We start from the raw sequence: 23153 nt of genomic DNA on the forward strand, positions 1-23153 counted from the left end.
AGATTTCTAAATAATTTAAGTCCTCCTTTACATAACTTAAACAATGTCTTTATAGTCGATGGTTTGAACTAAGATTTTATCAAAATTTATGTTATTGTATAATATGTTTCTCTTTAACACATATCTAAAAATCGACATATTTCAATATGGTTATTTCTATCTCCTAAATATTCAAGTTCTTTCTTTTGCAACAATATTTTGTAGAGGTGTCCCAGGAACTAAATACTTTCTATGCATTCCATGAATTGCATGAAACTCTTTATATGTATTATGTTGAAGTTGATGAAAGATTAACCCCATAGCTCCCAAGAATCACCTTCATGCAAACACCAATCATAGAAATAGAGAAGCAAAAGCTATGGAGGTTGGAATTCCTAGATCCACAAATGAGACATTCTTGATGAGTAAAAAGAGAAATTTCTATAATCAAAAGTGAATGATTTAATTACAAAGAGAGATCATCCTTATAAAGGATATCAAAAACCTAACAGGTAACTAACCTAGGTTGCATGATAATAGTTAATAAAATAATTAATTATTATATGCCTAAAGTTTAGCTTAAGCAAACTAGACATAATAAGTGACTTAATAATTAAATCAATGTGATTTAATTAGTAAGTAAAAACTTTATTACTCTAACACCCCCCATTTAATATAATCTTAGGGAGTAGCTAAAAACCTAGAAACTACTACTAAAATTAAATTTGGGTCTCGACAACAAGGCCTGATTGATGAAGGGGGTAGAGTAGTGGATCTGATTCACCAATCTAAAGTATTTAATTAGGCTTGGAAACCCACACTTTTACCAAAGGATGGAACAAATAAATAGTATATTTGGATACCCTTTTTCCCCTAACACAAAATAATAAAATATCTCAATAGACTCTTTTGGACCAAGTATGACTGTCCTCACTATGTGATCCCAAAATGCACCAAAATAGAGTGATTTAACAAAGAAACACCTAGTTAATTGTGCCCCAAAGACTCCAAACTTTCAGAAGTGTCTCAATATGTTACCAAAACCCTAATTACAAAAGGAATTAGAACCAAACTCCCTGGAACATCAAAAGCCCCAAAATGATGCCTTTAAACCCTTGATTTGAGGGTTTCTCCAATCTCCTTTTGCCACACACTTCCAGAACTACTTGATGGTTGATTAACCATTAGTAACCCAAAATAAGATCATCAAAATAATAAAAAGGCCATGCTATGAAGCCTAATATCTCACTACTACTCCCTAGCCACCAAATTCCTTAAGGAACACATTGTTCCAACCAATGATCGCTTACCTCTTCAAAATCTCTGCAAACATAACCATTAGTAATTATGATACATGGTTAGTCTCCCTCATTCCATGGTTCCTAAGCCTTTGGGTCCATGGAAATATTACTAAATACAAAAAACTACAAAATGGACAACAAAATCTGAACTACTTAGTCTATGGTGCTGCCTAAGAGGGTACAATCATGCCCAAATGACTCTCAAACCACTCCAAGATGAAAAAGGAATCTTCTAACAACTTTTTTGAACTTTCAAAACATTACTCCAATTTATTGCATGAAAGATATAATGCAAATTCAAAGTATTGAATGTATCTCAGTTACAGTAACTAATTTTCACCAGTCCCTAACACATGAAATTAGACTTGAAAATAACTCACAATGCATTCAATAGTGAAATGAACAATTGGAGATTGCTTGCTACTTCATCGCAAGTTTTAAAAAACAAAACCCATAGGTATTGAACCTTTTTTCAATACAAAAGCAATGGATTGCAAAATTAAAACTTGTATTTCATTGAATGACTGTCACTGTCCGTACAATCCAAGCATCAAAATTTGTTATACATGACTTCAAAATGGATACATATAACTTCATTTTAACTTCCCCAACCATCCTCAACTGGTTAGAGGGATTAGTTGGATGTTTAAACATTAAAATACTATTTCCCCCCTTAAATGGCTAACTAGCCATTTGAATTTGAATATTTAAATTTTAAACTAATAACAATTCTTGAAATACCTTATTAAGTTGGAACTTAAGAACTCCAAAGATTTCCAATCATCCAGGAGACTAAATCTCATCATTCCTATTCTCCTAACTATCCAAAAACACCATTGGACACTAATGGTCCTTATTACATCCTATTTGACCCTTAAAACATATCATTGAAACCTACTTATTTGAATGCCATGGCATCAAAACATCAAAGGTGCCAATACATTATAATTTATTAGATTTGCATCATTGAAGATCCCTTTGACCTCCTTGAACTTTCGATCTCCATTAGGTGACTCCCAAGTCTTCATAGTTGTCTTGTGTATCTTAAATGGCTTCATGAATTAGTTGTTGATCCTTGGTACTCCTGCACCATTGATGACATATCTAAGCATAACTAAATCTCTAAAAAGAGAAGAAATAGAGAAACACACATAGGAAAAATCCTACTCCAAAAAGAGATGGAAATAATGCTAAAAAGAACTAGTGAAGGACTGAAGAAGCCTCTAAACTAGGGAATCTCCCAAAAGATAGGAACAAGAGATGATCACCACTAAAGCATGTAGAAGTTGCAAAGCTTTGTCAAAATTAATTGTTGATCTAAAGATCCTCCATTGAAATAGAACATGACCAAGTAGAGAAACTATATTCTACATTGAATTAGGAGGCTCACAAAGGTAAACAACTAAACTTGAAGATACAAATGGCATGAAACACCAAAGCTTGAAGAGTTGAACAATCAAACATAGAAGGCTGCAACCAAAGTAGGAATGAAAAGAAGAGTGTCTATATGGTAAATGATCCATCTCAACAAAATGAAAAGGTACCTAGCCACTGGGTCTGCCTAGTACATAGGAACAAAAATTGAATACATATCTCACTCCATCGAACCAAGGAAGCATACAAAAAAATAGAAGAACCCCCCTAATGTAGACAAGGATGAGGTGACAAACAACTGGAAATATAGGCAAAAAGAATTGCATGTCAAGGAACCATGAACAATATGCACAAAAGAGTACATATGTGTGTACTAAGGTGACCAGTCTCAAACACATCACCAGGATAATATCACAAAAGGGAAACTCACTAAGATGGCAGAAAAAGGAAAAACATCAACCCCCATGGCACTTTAATCAGAGTAGTGCATGTGCAATAAGGAACAAGATATATTGAATCCCAAAAATACAATAATATGTATGAGTGTCCTTATATGACATTGCTCAAATCAAAAGGCAAAACAAGGCAAAATTACTGAAACAAAAATACAGATGCAATATGGTAATTTATTTTAGTGTGTTTGCAAGAATGTATACAAATGATGCCTAAATAGACCAAAAGAGACATAAGGCCGATACAATAGATAATACAACCCATGACGAATCATATAAAGCAAGGAAATCATCCCCAAACCTGAAACAACCAAGATATCAACTAGAATGCAAAAATGCAAGAGACTAAATAGAATGTGCCTAGTGCAGAATCTAGAAAAACAAACAACATCACTAGGAAGAGCTCAAAAAGACCTTTCCAACGGTATAAAAAAATCCCAAATTGGAGATCATATGCTTAAGATATGTCTTCTGGAGTACAAAACTATACCCTTAACTTTGACAGTAGAACACTGTTAGATTGTGGTGACTGATCAGGAAAGTACTGTACATACTTCATAAATAGTGGGGTTTGTCGAATTTTTTTTTGGGGTCGTGGCCGACATATTATGGGCGACATATGGTTGACATGTTATAACCCTAAAGCGGTTTAATACTTGTTTAAAAAGGGCTTAGGGTTGGGTATTTTTCATTATGTTGTGATGCAAAATTGGTTCTTGTAGCGGTATTGAGCTGTAAGGGATTATGAATTGTAATCAGGTTGTAATCACTAGATTGTAATAAGATCGGACTTGCTGTTTGGTGGACGTAGCCTAGGGATAGGGTGAACTACGTTAAATCTTGGTGCCTTGTGTTCATTTCTATGTGATCTATTTTTTTTCAGTTATTGGTTATATTTGCATGTAGTTTTTTATTTCTGTCCGTGGTTTATCCTAACAAACACACCATAAAAAAGTATCAAAATTGAAAAACACTTGTCACAGAAAGAAAGAAGCAAAAGCTATGGAGGCTAGAATTTCTAGATCCACAGATGAGATGTTTTTGATGAGGAAAAAGAGAAATTTCTATAATCAAAAGTGAGTGAATTAATTACAAAGAGAGATCATCCTTATAAAGGAGATCAAAACCCTAACATGTAACTAACCTAGGTTGCATGATAATAATTAATAAAAGAATTAATTATTATATGCGCAAAGTTTAACATAAGTAAACTAGATATAATAAGTGACTTAATAATTAAATTAATAGGATTTAATTGATTAGTAAAATTATTATTACTTTTAACATATTATAAGTAAATCATTCACCTATGTTTGATCTCGAACATTTGATTATTTTTCCAACTTCATTTTCTACAATTAGGAGGAAAAAATAACTAAAGGGGGGAAACCATGAATCATTTAACATGATGATTGACTAGAAATCTTTCTATGGTAAATGAGGACCTAATGCTTGACTAAGTGGAGGATGACCGACAAGATGCATTTTTGGTAATTACAAAGCAAATTATATGGCCTTTACAACATTCCATCTAGGCTTATAATTTGATGGCCACCCCTACTTCTCATGAGAATTTTTTATGACGGTTTTTTCATTTAAATACCTTTCATTTTATGTTTTAGATAAATATTTGTTGTAATTTTTTTGTAATGTGCAAATAATGTAATTAATATTTTAAAACATGTAGTATTATATATAAGAAACAAAGATATTTAGGGATAAGAAAATATTGTAAAGTTATAAAATAAGTATAAATTAGTAATATGCAAAAAAAAAATCTTGGTAGGTCTCTAAATTCATATCTTATATAAAAATTACCATTTGTGATAAAAATAATATAAATTTAAAATATAATAAATAAATTAATAAAATATGCAATAATACAAGCAAGAGCCTACAATGCATCGGTAAATTGCAAGCCTCTCATTGGGGAGGTCTCGGGTTCAAATCTACTCAAGATTAACACATAATAATAATTAATATAACAATAATAATAAAAATGAATGATAAATACTCTAGGCTTCAGCCAATTACCTATCAAAAAAAATATATATACCAAATTAATTAAGAAAGTTTCTAAGTTTATATGCTTTATTTAAAATATATATATATTTTTATAAATATATAATTGATAATATAAAATATATATATATTCAATTCGAACAAATAATCATAATTTTTTTTTTATAGGGAACGTCATAGTGTAGCAGATAGTCTCGCTAACAAAGGAGTAGATGGAGAAGATATTCTAATAAGACAAGCTAATATGCTAAGTATAAGTTAGGCATTTGTTCTTAAGGTGAAATTGGTTTAGAACTTTTATTGTTAAAATAAGCATGTTAAATTTAGCTGATATCAAGGAAGTTCAGTATTAATAAGTGACACATTTTGGGTTATTCAAAACTTTTACTTGTATATATTTTAAAAAAAAAAACAAATCTAATAGGAGATAAGTTTCATTTATGATTATGAAGCATACTTCTCTTTCTAACAATTTGACCGTAGCCAAGTTTAATTTTCAGGGAATTACCAAGAGAAAAGTTTCAAATTTGAAAAATAAAAATAGGCACTGAAATTGATTAAATTACTCTAAGATATTTATGTGAGGGCTACACCAAAGATACTTATCCATCTCTAATCTTTGGTGCCTAATTGAGATGGTCTTTTAATATAAACATAATCTTGGGCCTCGTGGCCTTTTACACACACACAAACAAATTTCTAATTTTTTAATGTTTTATTTTAAAAATATAAAAAATTAATAAAATATATAATAAAGAAGGTAATTGGATATTCACTCTACAACTCGAGCAAAAGAAACCCTAATCTTGAGGAGGCCTTCAAAGTGGAAGACCTTCCTCGTAGATTGTATTGTACATTCTTTGCAAATATTGATTATATTGCATACGCATTTTAATGGGGATTAATATACGTAGAATTGGGCAAGGTCCCCATTCTAGCATTCCTTCCTCTGTTCCACCTAATGTGGACCAAGGATGAACATTTAAATAAGTGCTTTAGGATAGAGTTGTAGTTCTAGATGGAGCTTGCTTCATCAAGAAACCAAGAAAGAATGTAGCCTCTAAATGGGAGAATTTAATTAAGGTATCATTTTGTTCCATTGAAGCATTCATTATGAAGCCTAACATCAAAATATCATTATCCATTAAATTTTAAAAGAACCAGTTAAGGGATACTGCATTTTTCTTGGCTACCCAAGATTCTTCTCACCTTCCCTCTTGTTTCTTTCTAAATGAATTGCTTCATAATGTTTGGTCTTAGAGATTAGGTTTTCATTTTACATATCGTCACATTATTCAAAAGGGACTTGTTCTCATTTTTATAGCTAACCTACTAGCCAAAAATAAGTCATTAGAAGGAAATTTTGAAAAATAGGCTCGAGGGTATTTAAAGTTTCTCACAGGCTTCAAAAACAAACCATGAGTAAATTCATCTTCTCTCTTTCCCTAGATGGCTTACTATTGGTAATCTTCCACCAATGTTTTGGAATTCGATCCTCCAAGCAATAGAACCTATTGGAAATGTTATTAGGGTGGATAAAGTAGATACCCTCTTACCCCATATTGATGCAAGAATTTTTTCATCCATTAACCTTGGATTAGACTTGCCTAATGTCATTGCATTTGACCTTGAAAGGATGATGTTAAAATGCCCTATTATATTTCTTAGAGGATGCAAAAAATTCTTCCTTTATAAGAAGGAAAGACACATGAGACAAAACTACCCCCTCCTTAAGGACAATCCTCCACCCCCTAATGGGGCCAAACATGGCTCCAATATCGCTTCCACCAACTTCGTATCCCACATAATGAATTTTCCTCAAAGAAAGATTCTCTCTTGATTCTTCCTTCTCCTACTTCTGAAGCTTTGCTTGCCTAACTTCATGCCCTAAAGAGAAAATTTCAAAATAATGTTGACCCTCCTTCCTCTTCTAAAGTTGATGTTAGATTCATTCTCAAATATTTCCCAACATCCAATCATTAGACTATAGCTTGGAATCTAACCCTTTCAAGCCTAAGAATAGGACTTGAAATGCACAAAAACTTACCTTGGAGAAGATTAGAAAATTTTATGACTCTAGATTTAGTATTGGATACACTAAGAAAAATGCTCAAATAAAGATAAGAATCATAAGTGTAGTTGATTGGGGAAAAATGATAGAAATATTATCTCCTGTACTCCCTTGGAAGAGGGAGTGATCATGGTGGACAAGTAACCAACTTCCCTAGAGATAATAAAGGCATATGAGAATGGAGAAGAGATCCCCTATGTATTGAATCCATATTAAATGGATCTACAGATGGACTTTTTGCCTAAAAAAGGCACATGGAGATGAAGATAGGCTTGGTAATTTCAATCTTGTTGTTATTCCCACATCACACCTTTGCCTCTACCTCTTAGATTCCACCATTTCATTCCAAACAAGAAATCAATTATCACTAATGATGTCACCCACTCCTATGGACATTAAATAATTGATCTATCATTCAAGGCCATTCAAATGGATAAAGTGGAAGAAGGTAAATGAAGACAAATATGAGAATCCCTCTAGTGTTGTTCATAAATAATTTTTAGAGGATCCATCATTTGTTTTTAATGGTCAACAAAAGAAGAGGGGGATAAAAATAAGAAGGGAGAGCATAATATTGAATTTAATGAACAACCCAAAGAAGGGAACAAGAATGAAAAAAAGAGAGAGGAGGAGACCTCTTGGCTCTACTAATTCTAAACTCATCCATAAGAAAGCTAGACAATAACTGCTAATATGTTATAAGAGCTTTAAATATATAATAGATACAAATACCCAATAATTATTCCTTAATGGAAGTTAAATGCTCTTCTTTTATTGTCAGGGGATTGGAATCCCCTAAAAAAATGTCATAAAGATTTTTTTGCTTTTGAAAAAAAATGATATCTTATTTCTATAAGAAGTTAAAGTGATAGGCTTTACCCTTGACATTACATTAAAATGTATTTTGAAAGATGCATGGAGTTTCTGTACCAAACATCCAAAAGGAAAAATAGGTGCAACCATTTTGATTATCCCTAATTGGTTTAAGTATGCCTCTAATTAGGGTTAATCTCCATGTAATAGGGCTATCTAGATCACTTGCCAATATGATGGTAAAGAAATTGGATTCTACTACATATATGTATATAATGATCATAGATAATGGATTGATATGTGGAAGTGGGTATTTCATCTTAAAAGCATCATGGGGGAAGAGTTCAACATGATTGGGAGGGATCATGACAAAGTAGAGTGGACAAAGTTTGAATGGAAAGGAAATGAAAAATTCTTTTGGTATAAGATGAAAAACAAGCATAAACTCCTTACCCAATAGCAAAGAATAAGTCCATACATAGCGATATTTGGAAAACTTGGTCTAACTTTCAACAAGGAAGTAGAAGTATGTTAGATAACTGAAGGAGGGGTAAATCAATTATAAGCAATTATCCTATAGGTCCTTAAAAACACTTTTTAATAACCTAACACTTTGAACTTTCTACTCACTATCTTGGTAAATAGATTAAACTTCACAATAACATTCAACTTCATCTTTTGAGTAAATTGTTAACTTTATATATCGAGTATCACAGTAAACTTCATGTATATACTAAGTTGTAGTAGTAAACAATAAATATGAAATGAATATGCAACACAAATAACATCCACACAATTTGATACAAGTATTTAATGTGCAAGCCCTATAAAGGGAAAACCCACTTGGGATCGACAACCCAAAACTTTCACTCTTATGAAGTGAGCTTTGTTAGGAGCCAACCTTGTTAAAGGTTACATACACATTGTCATTGTAACCTTATTAGAGGATTTACACCAAATATCATCTAGGCCTTATCACTCCTATATATTTAGAGTGGCCTGCTCTAAAGGACTTACAAACATTCAAAGGAATGTCACCATACAAATAGATTTACAAATAAAAATGTTAACTCCACTCAATTAAGAGATTTATGCTCGAATGATTAGAGAGTAAAATGATCTCTTTGAAATAGTAACTACCTTTGATTGATTATATCTCCATTTTTCTCATTCTATTTCCTTTGTTCATCCTCTTTCTTCCTCCCACTTCCTTTTAGTCAATCCACTCACATACACATCAACTTAGCACTTATCTCACTTGATCTTCACACTGCAGTTCTGCTCAGTTATCCCTTGGGTATCACCTTTAAGATCAACTTCATCAGCAACAATGAACATCTTGTACATCCCTTAATTTTTTTTTTTACCACTTCATCAGATTCTTCCTTGTTTTATTGCTTAATCACAACTATCTGATCTTTATCTAGCTCCAATTCATTGAATCTAGAGTACCATGCCTTCTCCTTGAAATTTGTGCATCATTTCAAATCATCAAATCTTCTTCATCAAATCTCATTTGAATTTATCTAATCATAGATTTCATAACTAACTTTTTCCTTATCCTCAAAACTTTTCAAACAATCTTTATTTCCATCAAATGTTAGCCTCAAAACAATTCTCTTCCAAACTATTGTTCTTTCATTTTCTCAGTTAACAATACACTTTGCTTGCTAAATACTACACTCGACTAACACTATTCTTGCTCAGTTAATATTGCACTTCCTTCATTCACTTTACATGTTCTTGGTGACAACTGTAGTAGCTCAGTTAATAGTAAGGTTCTCCATTTAGTGACCAAATCGACTAGCTTATACATGATCTCAACACTTAATCAAATCTATATTATACTATAATCGTCTAACTCATCAAGATCCCATTGAAATCCATACACTTATCAATACTTTCTTTATTATTATAGTTTCTTCAAATTCTCTTCATCAATCAAATGATATGACACTTTACTAAAGTAGCATAATGTCTTACCAATTAGGCTTGACATCAATGACAACATAATAATTGATATGACTCTTCTACACACATTATTTGTTAGAAACAATAGTCCACCAAGATAACTGAGAGGAGGTGGGGGGGGGGGGGGTGATTAGTTATCCAATAGTTAAAACATTTATCCTCTTTAAACAAACTTAATCATTCAACCAAAGTAAACAACAATCATAAAGATGCACATAAACAATTACACCAGATATGTTGACTAGGGAAACCCTTGATCAGAGGGAAAACCCTGGTGGGAATGATGCTCACAAGATGATGTACTAATATAAATATTCCTTGTTAGAGGATGGACCCTATTAGGAGTTGTGCTAACCCTGTTAGGAGTTGTGGAAGCCAGTTGAACCCACTATTCAAACAACTTCAAGATTAGATCAATGAACCCACTATCCAATTGACCTCGGTACTATTCCTTTGAGAATAATAGATGTGAAACAAGTTTCTACTTCATCCTCTGTCTAGTACGTTAGACTTCTCCCTCAGAGCATGCAATTAGATCTGAAGCTCAGTTCTTAATAACAAGAACCCTTAAGGTTACTGACACACCTAGGTAAATCACTCTGCTTCCTTAATAGTTTGCAAGTCTCATGCATTATCTATATATTAAACATGAAAAAATATCTTTCCTTTATACCATGCCCAATAATAAATCCTTGAGCCAGCTTACCACTTAATTAAAATATGTCAATTAAAAAAATACACATTTAATTATGCTATCGGCTCACAATCATAAGCAAACTTTTACTCGTGCGTCTTTTGTACATGCACATTCTCTAACGTCATCACCAGCTAGTATACTGTCTCTAGTTAATTGCACAACCTTTCATTACATTTTTGACTAATTGTAGCAATCACACAATAGGAGTTGCTTTCCTAATATACTCTAGTTCCTATATGAGGAGGTCTATTATTTGTTAGTGTAAATAATTATTATATACGCTTTACTTAAATGTACTTAGGATAAATGCATTATTTTATTATTTCTTAGGTTAGACATGTTGACAACACAAGAGTTAGCAACTCTATTTTAGCACATGGTGTCTACAACATTGGAGTTTGCATAATCAACCAAGTTGTCATCTTGACAACATAGTTGTTTGCATTCTTAATTAAGCACATGGTGTCTACAACATAATTTTACATGACACACCTTTGTGGGCTTATCCTCTCATCATCACACTAACTCCTATGCTTAATGGAGGATAATCCACTCTTGGTGGACATGTGCTTAGTTGTGAGGCTTATCATATTGCTAACTCCTAGAAATTATAGAAGCATTCTAGAGGCCTTTATATACAGGTGCTCCTAGTGTACTTGCACATCAATTGAATATCATATTGTTATTTTGATCATACTCTATTGGTATATTTTGTGCTAGTTGTTGAGCTTCTTAGTCTTGGGTGATTTTTCCCTAAGGAAAATTCTTACATGGTATTAGAGCCATAGGAGCTTCATTTCATAACCATTGGAGACCGTTCTTGCTTCACCTCTCTGAGGAAACCTCGATTCAGATCCAGACTATCCACAACTATTGGGAGTGTCTAGAGCTAAAGCGGACCTCACTATTGCATCCAGAGCATCGATTCAGTGAAAATTGACTATAAATTCACCTATGTTGGACCATAGTCAAATTTGAGGCAATTTTTTTTTGCAAAATGACACCCAAAGGCTCGATTTGCAGTATTTGGTATGGTCATCTTTTAGATTTGCGACTTTATTTCAGATCTGTGTTCTTTGCAATTTTTATTCTGCAATTTTTTAGATTTTTCAAATTTGTATTTTCAGTTTTTTTGGCCTATTAGGCTTGCAGAGAAATGTTTTTTTGTAGGAACCGGGTGGTCAAGTCCTGGCCCATATAGAGGAATATTCTTTTGAATCTAGCAAACAATGACATATTCCTTGTTATAATGGCGTTTAATCCTACATATTCTGGCATACACAAACAATGACATTTTCACCAGATACAGGCAACCCACAACAAGTGACATATATAATTGGGTAGCTTAATTTGTTTACACCCCACGAATCCTATCTTTTAAAAGCCTCGACTCCAAATTTTGTGGTGCATGTGGGATTAAATCCACAACACCACTGGCAACCTTAAAAACTCTCCGGTGAATATCTGCCCACTGGCCTCATAGAAAATCTGGTGCCATTAAAACATTCTCTAGTAGATTCCATTTTTGGCCCCCTCTGCATTTATTTCTTCAGCGACTGTGCTTTCTCCCCCAGATACTGAGTAATTTTCTAGCCACTATTGTTTAGACCTCCGACATCACCAACCTCCACAGCCACTTCAACAACTCATTAGCCATGTCAGCGCGATAGTGTACTGCTAGCCCAATCAGGACATGTTAGTGAACACATTTCACTAACACATCAGCAAATAGTCAGCTCTTCCATACCTGACACATCATTTTTTTCGTATGACCCATACAACTGATGTTAGCAGTGATGTCACTACCACATCATTAGGGAGGATATTTTTGCTGATGTAATCAAAATAATGTCTTAAATTTGATGACCATTTAACCATCATCAATAGGCCAAATTAAACTACTGGGATGGTCATTTGGACATCAAATTTAACCTCATAGTTTGCTGATCAAACCCCTCTTCATATTCAGTTTTGATTTGATAGTCTAACTTTGGGAGGCCATAACTTAGTCATCTGGACTCCAAATCAGGTGCAATTTTTTAAAATATTTTGGGTAGAATTTCCTGAACTTTTCAGTGGTGTTATTATTTTCTAGTTTTGGTGTATGGATTTGTTAGAAGTTATAGTTTTTGGTGATTGAACCTATTCAATTTTGTATTTTGCAACTTCAATTGCTTCGTACAGGTTCATCTAGACTCCAAATCATATTCCATTTTTTTTTGAAAGTGAACAATTTTTTGTGTACTTTCCAAATCTACAATTATATTATAGGCTTGTCTGGACCAAAATATCACTTTCAAAATTAGGTCCTTTTTTGCATTGTAATGCTTTGATAAAACTTTATAATTGTTGTATATCTGAGATACATTGTAAAGTTCCAGTTTTGAACTCCACGAGGAGGTTGTAAATAGTAAATCAGAAGTTCGCTAAGGCCAAAATTGGCAAGTGGCTATTGTAATCGCACTAAGTATAAAGTGCCAAAATCTTTCATTTTGGGGGGCGGGGTGGGGTGGCAGGGGGGTGGGTTTCTTGATTGAGTGAACAAGGGGGTGTTCCTCTTTTCCTAATGTTATATTTCATTTCTTGCATCATGGGAAATCTTAAGATTCCAAAATTATGACCACATAACTATGCCACATGGTCCATTAAAAAATGGTGTGAATTGATGCATCATAGAGTTTCTCAATATGTAGATGGTTCCCTTCCTAAACCAACAAGTGATAACATATCTCAAAGTGATATCAAAGCTTGGGTAAAGGCAGATAGGAAATCCCTAAGTGATATTAAGTTAGGGGTTGAAGGCAAGATCCTCTATCAGATCATGAAATATGATACATCCAAGGAAGCTTGGGATGCCCTCAAAAACCTATATGGTAAAGTGACTAAGGAGGATGTTTACAAAATTGAAGATGAGCTTGTCTCCCTAGATCTTAAGACCTTTGATTCAATATAGGATTTTATCATTAAGATGAATGAATCAAGAACAAAACTAGATGATTGTGGTAGTCCTATTAAAGATGATACATTGATCTATCTCATTCATAATAAGCTGCCATCCGATTACTCTAGATTTGTCTCTTGTTTAAACACCACAAAGAATACCTTAGGAGCTTCCTATGAGTAAATAAGTTTTGATGAGTATGCTCATCTCTTAGAGGATGAACAAATTAAGTTAAAAACAATGGGGATTCTCAAGTATTCAAAGTCTAAGGCATTGGTGGATAATAATGAGGGTTATCAAAATGTCAAAGTTCAAATAAAGGAAAGGAAAAGAAGAAGAAGTGGAAGAATAACAAAAAGAGGATACAGAAAAATCAACACCAACATCAAATCAACAAAAAGGTAGGTCTTCTCCTAATACAAACAAAAGGAGGACACTAATCAGGAGAAGAAAGAGTGTGCCTATTGTAAGAAGATGGATCATGATGAACATCAGTGTTATCACAAATAGATTGATGAGTTGAAGAACATCATGAAGAAACAAAATGTTCCAGTACCTAATGCTTATACGGAGAAAGGCTCTTCAACCTTAGATTCTAAGGGCAAAGGGCATGCTTTACTCACAAACACTGTTAGTTAGGGAGATTGGATCATTGATTCAGGTGCCACATATCATATGGGTGCATCAAAGTGAGATTTTTCTTCCATAACACATTCAGAGGTACCACACATCTTTGTAGGTGATGATACTAAGGTAGATGTTGAAGGTAAAGGAGAAGTTGAGATGAACAATGGAGCATTCAAGGATGTTCTGTATGTTCCTAATCTTACCTCCAACCTTCTTTCAATCTACCAAATGATTCTCTATGGAGATGGAAATAAAGTTGAATTTCCTCCAAATTCAGTAGTAGTGAAAAGGATCAAGGATGACTCTATGATTGCAATAGGTGAAGCCAACCATGATTCACAAATTTACACTTTCTCCTCCTTTGTGCCAAAATCAAATGCACAAGCCTTGTTATTACATTCAAATGCAGAAAGCAAACTGTGGCATGAGAGATTTGGACATCTCAATTATAGATATCTTCAGCAGCTTAGCAACAAGAAAATGGTTAATGGTCTACCTCAAGTCTAGTTTTCAAAAGGTGTTTATTTAGCTTGCTCACTTGGAAAACATCTAGAAAATTTTTATGAAAATGGGAAGTCTTGGAGAGCACAATGTGTTCTTGAATTAGTTCATAATGATGTGGCAGGTCCATTTCTAGTGCCATCATTTGGTAAGTCTCACTATGTACTCACCTTCATAGATGACTACTCTCACTTTACTTGGGTTTTCTTCATGGCTCATAAGAGTGAAGTGTTTGAAAAATTTCTCAGCTTCAAGGATCAAATGGAAAAGCAGTTAGGGAAAGCCATCAAAGTTCTTCAAATAGATAATGAGGGGAGTACGTGAACTCAAGACTAATAGACTTTTGCACTCAAGAGGGCATTGACCTTTAGGATTCATTACCATAAATGCCATAGTAGAATGGTGTTGCTGAAAGGAAAAATAGAACTCTCAAGGAAATGACCACTTGCATGCTACAAAACAAGTCTCTTGATCAATTTTTTTGGGCTGAAGCAATGAATTGTGCTAACTATATTCAAAATAGGAGTCCTCATAAAGCTTTGAATGGTGTAACTCCTTTTGAAGCATGGACTGGTAGGAAACCTATGGTTAAGCACTTCAAAGTCTTTGGTTGTCTAGCATGGTCACAAATACCTCCACAGAAACACAAGGCTTTAGAAGCTCAGAGCAAACCTTGCATCTTTACTGGATATGCAGACTCACATAAAGCCTACAAGTTGATGGATCCAAAGACACATGACATATTCTATGAGAGGAGTGTACATTTTGAAGAAAGTTGTTCAAGCCTCACTTCTTCACCTCCTCCTTCTTCCTCCTTCATTGAACAAAGTGATAGTGATAATAGTGACTTGGAAGATGTTCTTCCATGACCCAAATAGAGGCATCAAATATTAGAGGTTGAGGATACTCCTACTATGTATTCTTCCAATATTCCTAGATGGGCTAAGTAGACATTGGATGTGGCAAGACCATTGGCAAGGAATCCTTCTGATACAAGAAGGACAAGATCACAACATAACTGACTCCCACATGCTTATATTGTTGTTGCTTCAGATCCACAATCATTTAAAGAAGCATTAGGTATTCTAGAATGGGATAGAGCAATGGAGGAATAATATAACTCTCTTATGATAAATGATACATGGGACTTAGTCTCTCTTCCTAAGGGAAGAAAATTGGTTTAGTGTAAGTGGATCTATTGGACCAAATTTGTAGTGGACGGAAGTGTTGATAAACATAAGGCTCAACTCATTGCAAAAGGTTTCTCTCAAGTACTTGACATTGATTACACTAAGACCTTTGCACTAGTGGCAAAGATGAATTCCATTCATTTGACACTAGCTATAACAACAACTCATCGATGGGTTGTTCATCAGATGGATGTAAAAAGCGCATTCTTGAATGGGGACCTTCATGAGGAGATATATATGGAGCAGCCACAGGGATTCATTTAGGATGCTAGCTTGGTTTGCAAATTGAAGAAATCTATCTATGGACTTAAACAAGCTCCAAGAGCTTGGTATGCCAAGATGGATTCTTTTCTTCTCTTAGCAGGGTTCACCAGATGTCATTCCAATCCAAATGTCTACATTCTTCAAAGGAATGATTCACATTTTCTTCTTGTGCTTTATGTTGATGACTTGATCATTACATGGAGCACAACATCCATTATTGATAATGTCAAGGCTACTTTGCAGGATAGGTTTTCGATGATAGACTTGGGTCTACTACAATATTTCTTTGGTATTGAGATACATCAGTCTTCATTAGGGATCACCTTATCACAACCCAAGTATGCCCTTGATCTACTTGCTCAGTTTTGCATGAGTGACTACAAGGATACATCTACCCCATTCATTTTAGGTGTTAAGTTAGAAACAAAGTGTTCCGCTCCACTTATTGATGCAACTTTGTATAGATAGTTGGTTGGAAGCCTCATCTACTTGACACATACATGCCCTAACATCTCATTTGCAGTTGGCATGGTTTCTTGCTTCATGTAAGAGCCACATGAACTTCATTGGAAGGCAACCAAATGAATCTTGCACTATATCTAGGGTACACATACACATGGGATACACTATGTAGCTGGTATTGAACTTCAGTTAGTGGGTTATACAGACTCTAACTATGCAGGAGACCTTGATTCTCGTAAGTCTACTTTAGGATATATGTTTCATCTTGGTTCTAGCCCCATTTTTTGGCAAAGTAAAAAGTAGAACACCATTTCTCTCTCATTGACTGAGGTTGAGTATCAAGGATTGTGACTACAGCGATAGAAGCTATTTGGTTATAGCAGATTCTGAAGGAGTTTGTTTTTTATCTACCGAGACTCATAGTCATCCATTATGATAACCAAAGTGCTATTGAGATCTCAAAACATCCAGTGGGACATTAGAGCACCAAACATATTAAGGTTCATATGCACTACATCAAAATGTTGATTCATGAGTAGGTCATTGCATTACCATATTATCCTACTAAGTAGTAGGCAATTGACATCTTCACCAAGCCCTTTATAGAGGTCAAGTATATTCATTTGCAAGATCTCTTGGGGGTGAGGGATTTTTCACCAGGGGGGTCACATGATCCTTCTCTTCTCTATTGTACGTATCTCACTTTTTGGAGGAGGGTTTTTCCCATGAGGTTTTCCCTCTTTCTTCATTTGTAGAGAGATTTCATTGCATTTCAGCATTGCATTTGTACTTAGGTACCTAACATGGTCTAGTAGCTAGGACCCATTATGTATTTCATTATAGATTTTGTGAGCTTAAGTGAACTCCCCTAAGTTGCACTTAAAGGGGGGTGTTAGTGTAAATAATTATTATTTATGCTTTACTTAAGTTTACTTAGGATAAATGCATTATTTTATTATTTCTTAGGTTAGACACCTAGGAGTTTGCATACTCATATGAGTTGTCATGTTGACAACACAAGAGTTAGCAACTCTATTTTAGCACATGGTGTCTACAACAGTAGAGTTTGCATAATCAATTGAGTTGTTCACACTCTTAATTAAGCAGATGGTGTCTACAACATAATTTTACGCGACACACCTTTGTAGGCTTATCCTCTCATCATCACACTAACTCTTGTGCTTAATGGAGGATAATCCACTCTTGGTGGACATGTGCTTAGTTGTGAGGCTTATCATATTGCTAACTCCTAGACATTCTAGAAGCATTCTAGAGACCTTCATATACAAGCACTCCTAGTGTACTTGTACATCAATTGAATATCATATTGTTATTATGATCATACTCTGTTGGTCTATTTTGTGCTAGTTGTCGAGCTAGTTAGGAACTCTATTTTAGCACATGGTGTCTACAACACTGGAGTTTGCATAATCAACTGAGTTGTCATGTTGACAACATAGTTGTTCACACTCTTAATTAAACACATGGTGTCTACAACATAATTTTATGTGACACACCTTTGTAGGCTTATCTTCTCATCATCACACTAACTCTTGTGCTTAATGGAGGATAATCCACTCTTGGTGGACATGTGCTTAGTTGTGAGGCTTATCATATTGCTAACTCCCAGACATTCTAGAAGAATTCTAGAGGCCTTTATATATAGACACTCCTAGTTTACTAGCACATCAATTAAATATCATATTGTTATTATGATCATACTCTGTTGGTCCATTTTGTTCTAGTTGTTGAGCTTCTTGGTCTTCAATGATTTTTTCGTAAGGCAAATTCTTACACTCTATAGATCAATAATATATTTCATATACTATCAAGTTAGGTTTCATGCACTTTCCCTTGTAACATACACATACTATTGTGTACTTTAAAAACTGTGCATCAATAGATGAGTAATGTATTGTTCTTAATACAAAGATCACCGTTTGCTATTCTGTCAGTTTTCACAAACTTACTACTATGTTGTCATCAATAACAAAAACAACCATAAATACATTATATCAATGTTCTACAATGCTCTCCCATAGTGATAGCATCATCATTCATGCTAACAACCTCCCCCTTTGGCATTGATGGCAACATACATGAAAAACATCTAAGTTCCAAGAATACCAATTATATAAATCAATCAATTCTTGCTTCATTTTCCTCAAGCAAACATCATGCATCATGTTCTCATTTCTTCTCCATAGAATGTTTTTAATGTCACTCTCTCCCCCATTGACATTAATGTCAAAGGTTAAGGTGTAATACACAAATAGTTTAATTGCTCAAAGATACAATAACCTATCAACGCGACCACAAGCCAGTCTATTGCTTTACAACTTTTGTATATAACTTCATAAATAGCTCAAGTCTCTAGAGACACAATTGCATACTAATTTCCAATTATGAAGAGTCCTTTTCTGACTTTGTGCATCACAGATACTCCCCCATTAGGGAAGCATCAATATTTAGTCTAGTCTAACAATGGTGCTATGTACCCTAGACTGATGCACTTTTGCATCTTCTATTCTGAAGTAGGTAGGGGCATAACCCCAAGCATACCTCTTAGGTACTCAAATGTGTCCTTTGGTAAGGCCTTTGTGAAAATGTCTACAATCTATTCCTTAGTGTTAATATACTCCAGTTTGATTTCTTTCTCTACAACTTTCTCTCTCAACACATGATACTTTATAGAGATGTGCTTAGTCTTAGAATGCAAAACAAAATTCTTAGACATGCTTACTTTATTTATGTTATCATAGTAAATGATAACAAGTTCTTTGAATGTAATTCCAATATTCTTCATCATCTGCTTCATCCATATAACTTGATTATAGTTGTTTGTTGTTGCAACATATTCTACCTCTGAAGTACTCTGTGAAGTGCAATCTTGTTTGTTGTTAAGCCAAGAAACTAATCTTCCTCCAAGAAAGAATGCTTCTCCATTGCTTCTTTTTCTATCATCCATATCTCCTACCCAATTAGCATTAATATAAGTACAAAGAGTAAAATAATTGCATCTGTCATACCAAATGCCATAATTAGATATCCCTTTTAGATATATGAATATCCTTTTTACTACTACATAGTGATATTCTTTAGGATTAGCCTAAAATCTTGCCACAATTCCAACTGCATTAGCTATATCTAGTCTACTATGAGTTAGATACTGCAATCCTCCAATCATAGATTTGTACTTCTTTTGTTCAACAACAAGTGTCTCATCCTTGTTAGATAACTTGTGACTAGTTACCATAGGAGTTCCAACATGTTTAGAATTTTCTAGTCCAAATCTTTTTAGAAAATCTTTCAAATACTTGGTCAGAGAAATAAAGATACCTTCTTTGTTTTAAATAATTTGCAATCCTAAGAAAAAATTCATTTCTCCTATCATACTCATCTCAAATTCATTCTTCATATCTTCTAAGAATTTGTTACTGGTTTCATCATTTCCTCCAAAAATGATATTGTCACCAAATACAATGATTATCAATAAACCATTTTCTATTTCTTTTAGGTATAAGTTGATATCTGTCGTTCCTTTAGCAAATCCAAGCTTTACTAAGTATTTATCTAACCTTGCATACCATGTTCTAGGTGCTTGCTTTAATCCATACAAGGCTTTTTTTAATCTGCAAACCATATCCTTCTCTTCTATCAAAGGAAAACCTTTTGGCTGCTCAATATACACTTCTTCTTCAAGTTCTCCATTCAAGAATGTTGACTTAACATCCATTTGATATACCTTGAAGTTTTTATTTATTACATATTCCAAGAACATTTTGACTACTTCCATTATTTCTACAGGTGTATATGTTTCCTCATAGTCTATTCCTTCTTGCTAAGAATAGCCTTTGCATACTAGCCTTGCTTTGTTTCTTATTACTTCTCCTTGTTCATTCATTTTGTCTTTGAATACCCCCTTTGTGCCAATCACATTCTTGTTCTTAGGTCTAGGAACTAATTCCCATGTGTCATTCTTTATTATCTATTGAAGTTCTTCCTCCATTGCTTTCATCCAATGATCATCCTTGATTGCTTCAACTATGCTCTTTGGTTCTACCTGAGATATTATACATAGTTTTTTATTGATTCTACTTCTTATCATTACTCCTTTTTCTTTACTTCCTATTATTTGATCAACAAGATGATTTCTTATCATATTATTATTTAGGGTAGGAGTTTCTGCTTCAACTCTTATTTTTGGTACTACATTATGTTCTCCTCTTATTTCTTCAGTTTGCACATTATTCTACAAGTCATTGTTAGTCTTGAGAAATAATTCATTACATCTGTTGGTCATCCCAGAACAATTATCTTTATCAGAGTTATAATCCATCATCTTTTTTTTGGTGCCAAACTTTTCATCTATTCTCATATTTGTGCACTTTACTATAGTTTTTGTTCTATAGTTGAAACATCTGTAAGCTTTACTTTTTAATGAATAGCCAAGAAAAATACCTTCATCGATCCTTGGATCAAACTTACTAATATCATCATCTCTTTTGATGTAACATTTGCTTCCAAATATTCTGAAATATTTATCTATAGGTGAGTGACCAAACCATAGTTCATAAGGTGTCTTGTTTGTATCCTTCTTGACTTGAACTTTGTTCATAGTGTAGACTGCTATATTCAATACTTCTCTCCAAAATGTTTTGGATACATCATTCTCTGCTAACATAGCTCTATCCACTTCTATAATAGACTTGTTCCTTCTCTCTGCAATGACACTTTGTTTAGTTAGTCTTCAACTCAAGCCTTTCTTTTGCTCTAAAATCAGATCTCTACTCTTCAATCTGATTCCTATGCTGTAAATCATTGTTAATGACAACTTCCACATTTTCATGGTTAGCCTTTGGATCAACAATAGTTACCAAAGCTATCTCTTCTACTACTTCTTTCTCCTTAACCAATTCAACATTATTATCTTTATCACAATTATTCAAGAATCTTTCCATACTTGCTTTAAATTCTTTATTTTCATCAAAAATCAAACTCTTTCTAGATTTCCTTATTCTTTTAGGTCATGTAGATGCATAATGACCAAACTCATTACATATCCAACAAGAAAATTTTTCCACACCTTCTTTTTCTCTTTTCATAACTAGATCAATACCTTCCTTGATCTTCATGTCTTCTTTAGATAACTCACCAAGTGTTTCTATCTTCTATGTTGAAATTTCCACTATCTGACTTAGGACTATCTTTGGTTGCCACTGATCTCCCAAAGCTATTAAGCTTATCCTTCAAGGACTTGATGCTCTGATACCAATTGTTAGAAATAATATTCCACCAAGATAACTGAGAGTGGGGGGGGGGGGGGTGAATCAGTTATCCAATAGTTAAAACATTTATCCTCTTTAAACAAACTTAACCATTCAACCAAAGTAAACATCAACCATAAAGATGCACATAAACAATTACACCAGATATGTTGACTAGGGAAACCTTTGATAAGAGGGAATACCCCGGTGGGAATGATGCCCACAAGATGATGTACTAATATAAATATTCTTTGTTAGAAGATGGACCTTGTTAGGAATCTATTACAACATTTAGTACAAAGAGTCCTTGTTAGGAGACTTTAAATCCCTATTAGGAGATTTTAACCCTATTAGGAGTTTGTTAGGAGTTGTGGAAGATAGGTGAACCCACTGTTCAAACAACTTCAGGATTAGATCAATGAACCCACTATCCAATTGACCTCAATACTATTCCTTTGAGAATAATAGATGTGAAACAAGCTTCTACTTCTTCCTCTATCTAGTACATTGGACTTCTTCTCCCTCAAACCATGCAATTAGATCTGGAACTTAGTTCTCAATAACAATATCCCTTAAGGTCACTTACACACATAGGTAAATCACTCTAGTTTGCTTCCTTAATAGTTCACAAGTCTCATGTATTCTCTATATATTAAACACAAAAAAATATCTTTCCTTTATACCATGCCCAATAATAAATCCTTGAGTCAACTTCCCACTTAATTAAAATATGTCAATTAAAAAAATACATATTTAATTAATTCTATTAGCTCACAGTCATAAGAAAACTTTTACTCGTGTGACTTTCGTACATGTACATTCTCTGACATCATCCATGGCCAGTATATTGTCTCTAGTTAATTGCATAACATTTCATTACATTTTTGATGAATTGCAAAAATCACATAATAGGAGCTACTTTCCTAATACTCTGGTTCCATACAGTTCTCTGTAGATCAATAATATCTTCCATATACTATCAATTTAGGTCTTGTGCACTTACCCTTGTAACACACACATACTATAGTGTATTTTGACAACTGCGCATCAATAGATGAGTAATGTATTATTCTTAATACAAAGATCACAATCTATTGCTCTGTTAGTCTTCACAAACTTACTACTATGTTGTCATCAATGACAAACATAGTCATGAATATATCATATCAATGTTTTGCAATGCTTCTCCATAGTGATAGCATCAACATTCATGCTAACATT

Source organism: Cupressus sempervirens, chromosome 9 (genome assembly GCF_028749045.1).
Source record: "Cupressus sempervirens isolate cs-2001-9-10 chromosome 9, ASM2874904v1, whole genome shotgun sequence".
NCBI classification, from domain to species: domain Eukaryota; kingdom Viridiplantae; phylum Streptophyta; class Pinopsida; order Cupressales; family Cupressaceae; genus Cupressus; species Cupressus sempervirens.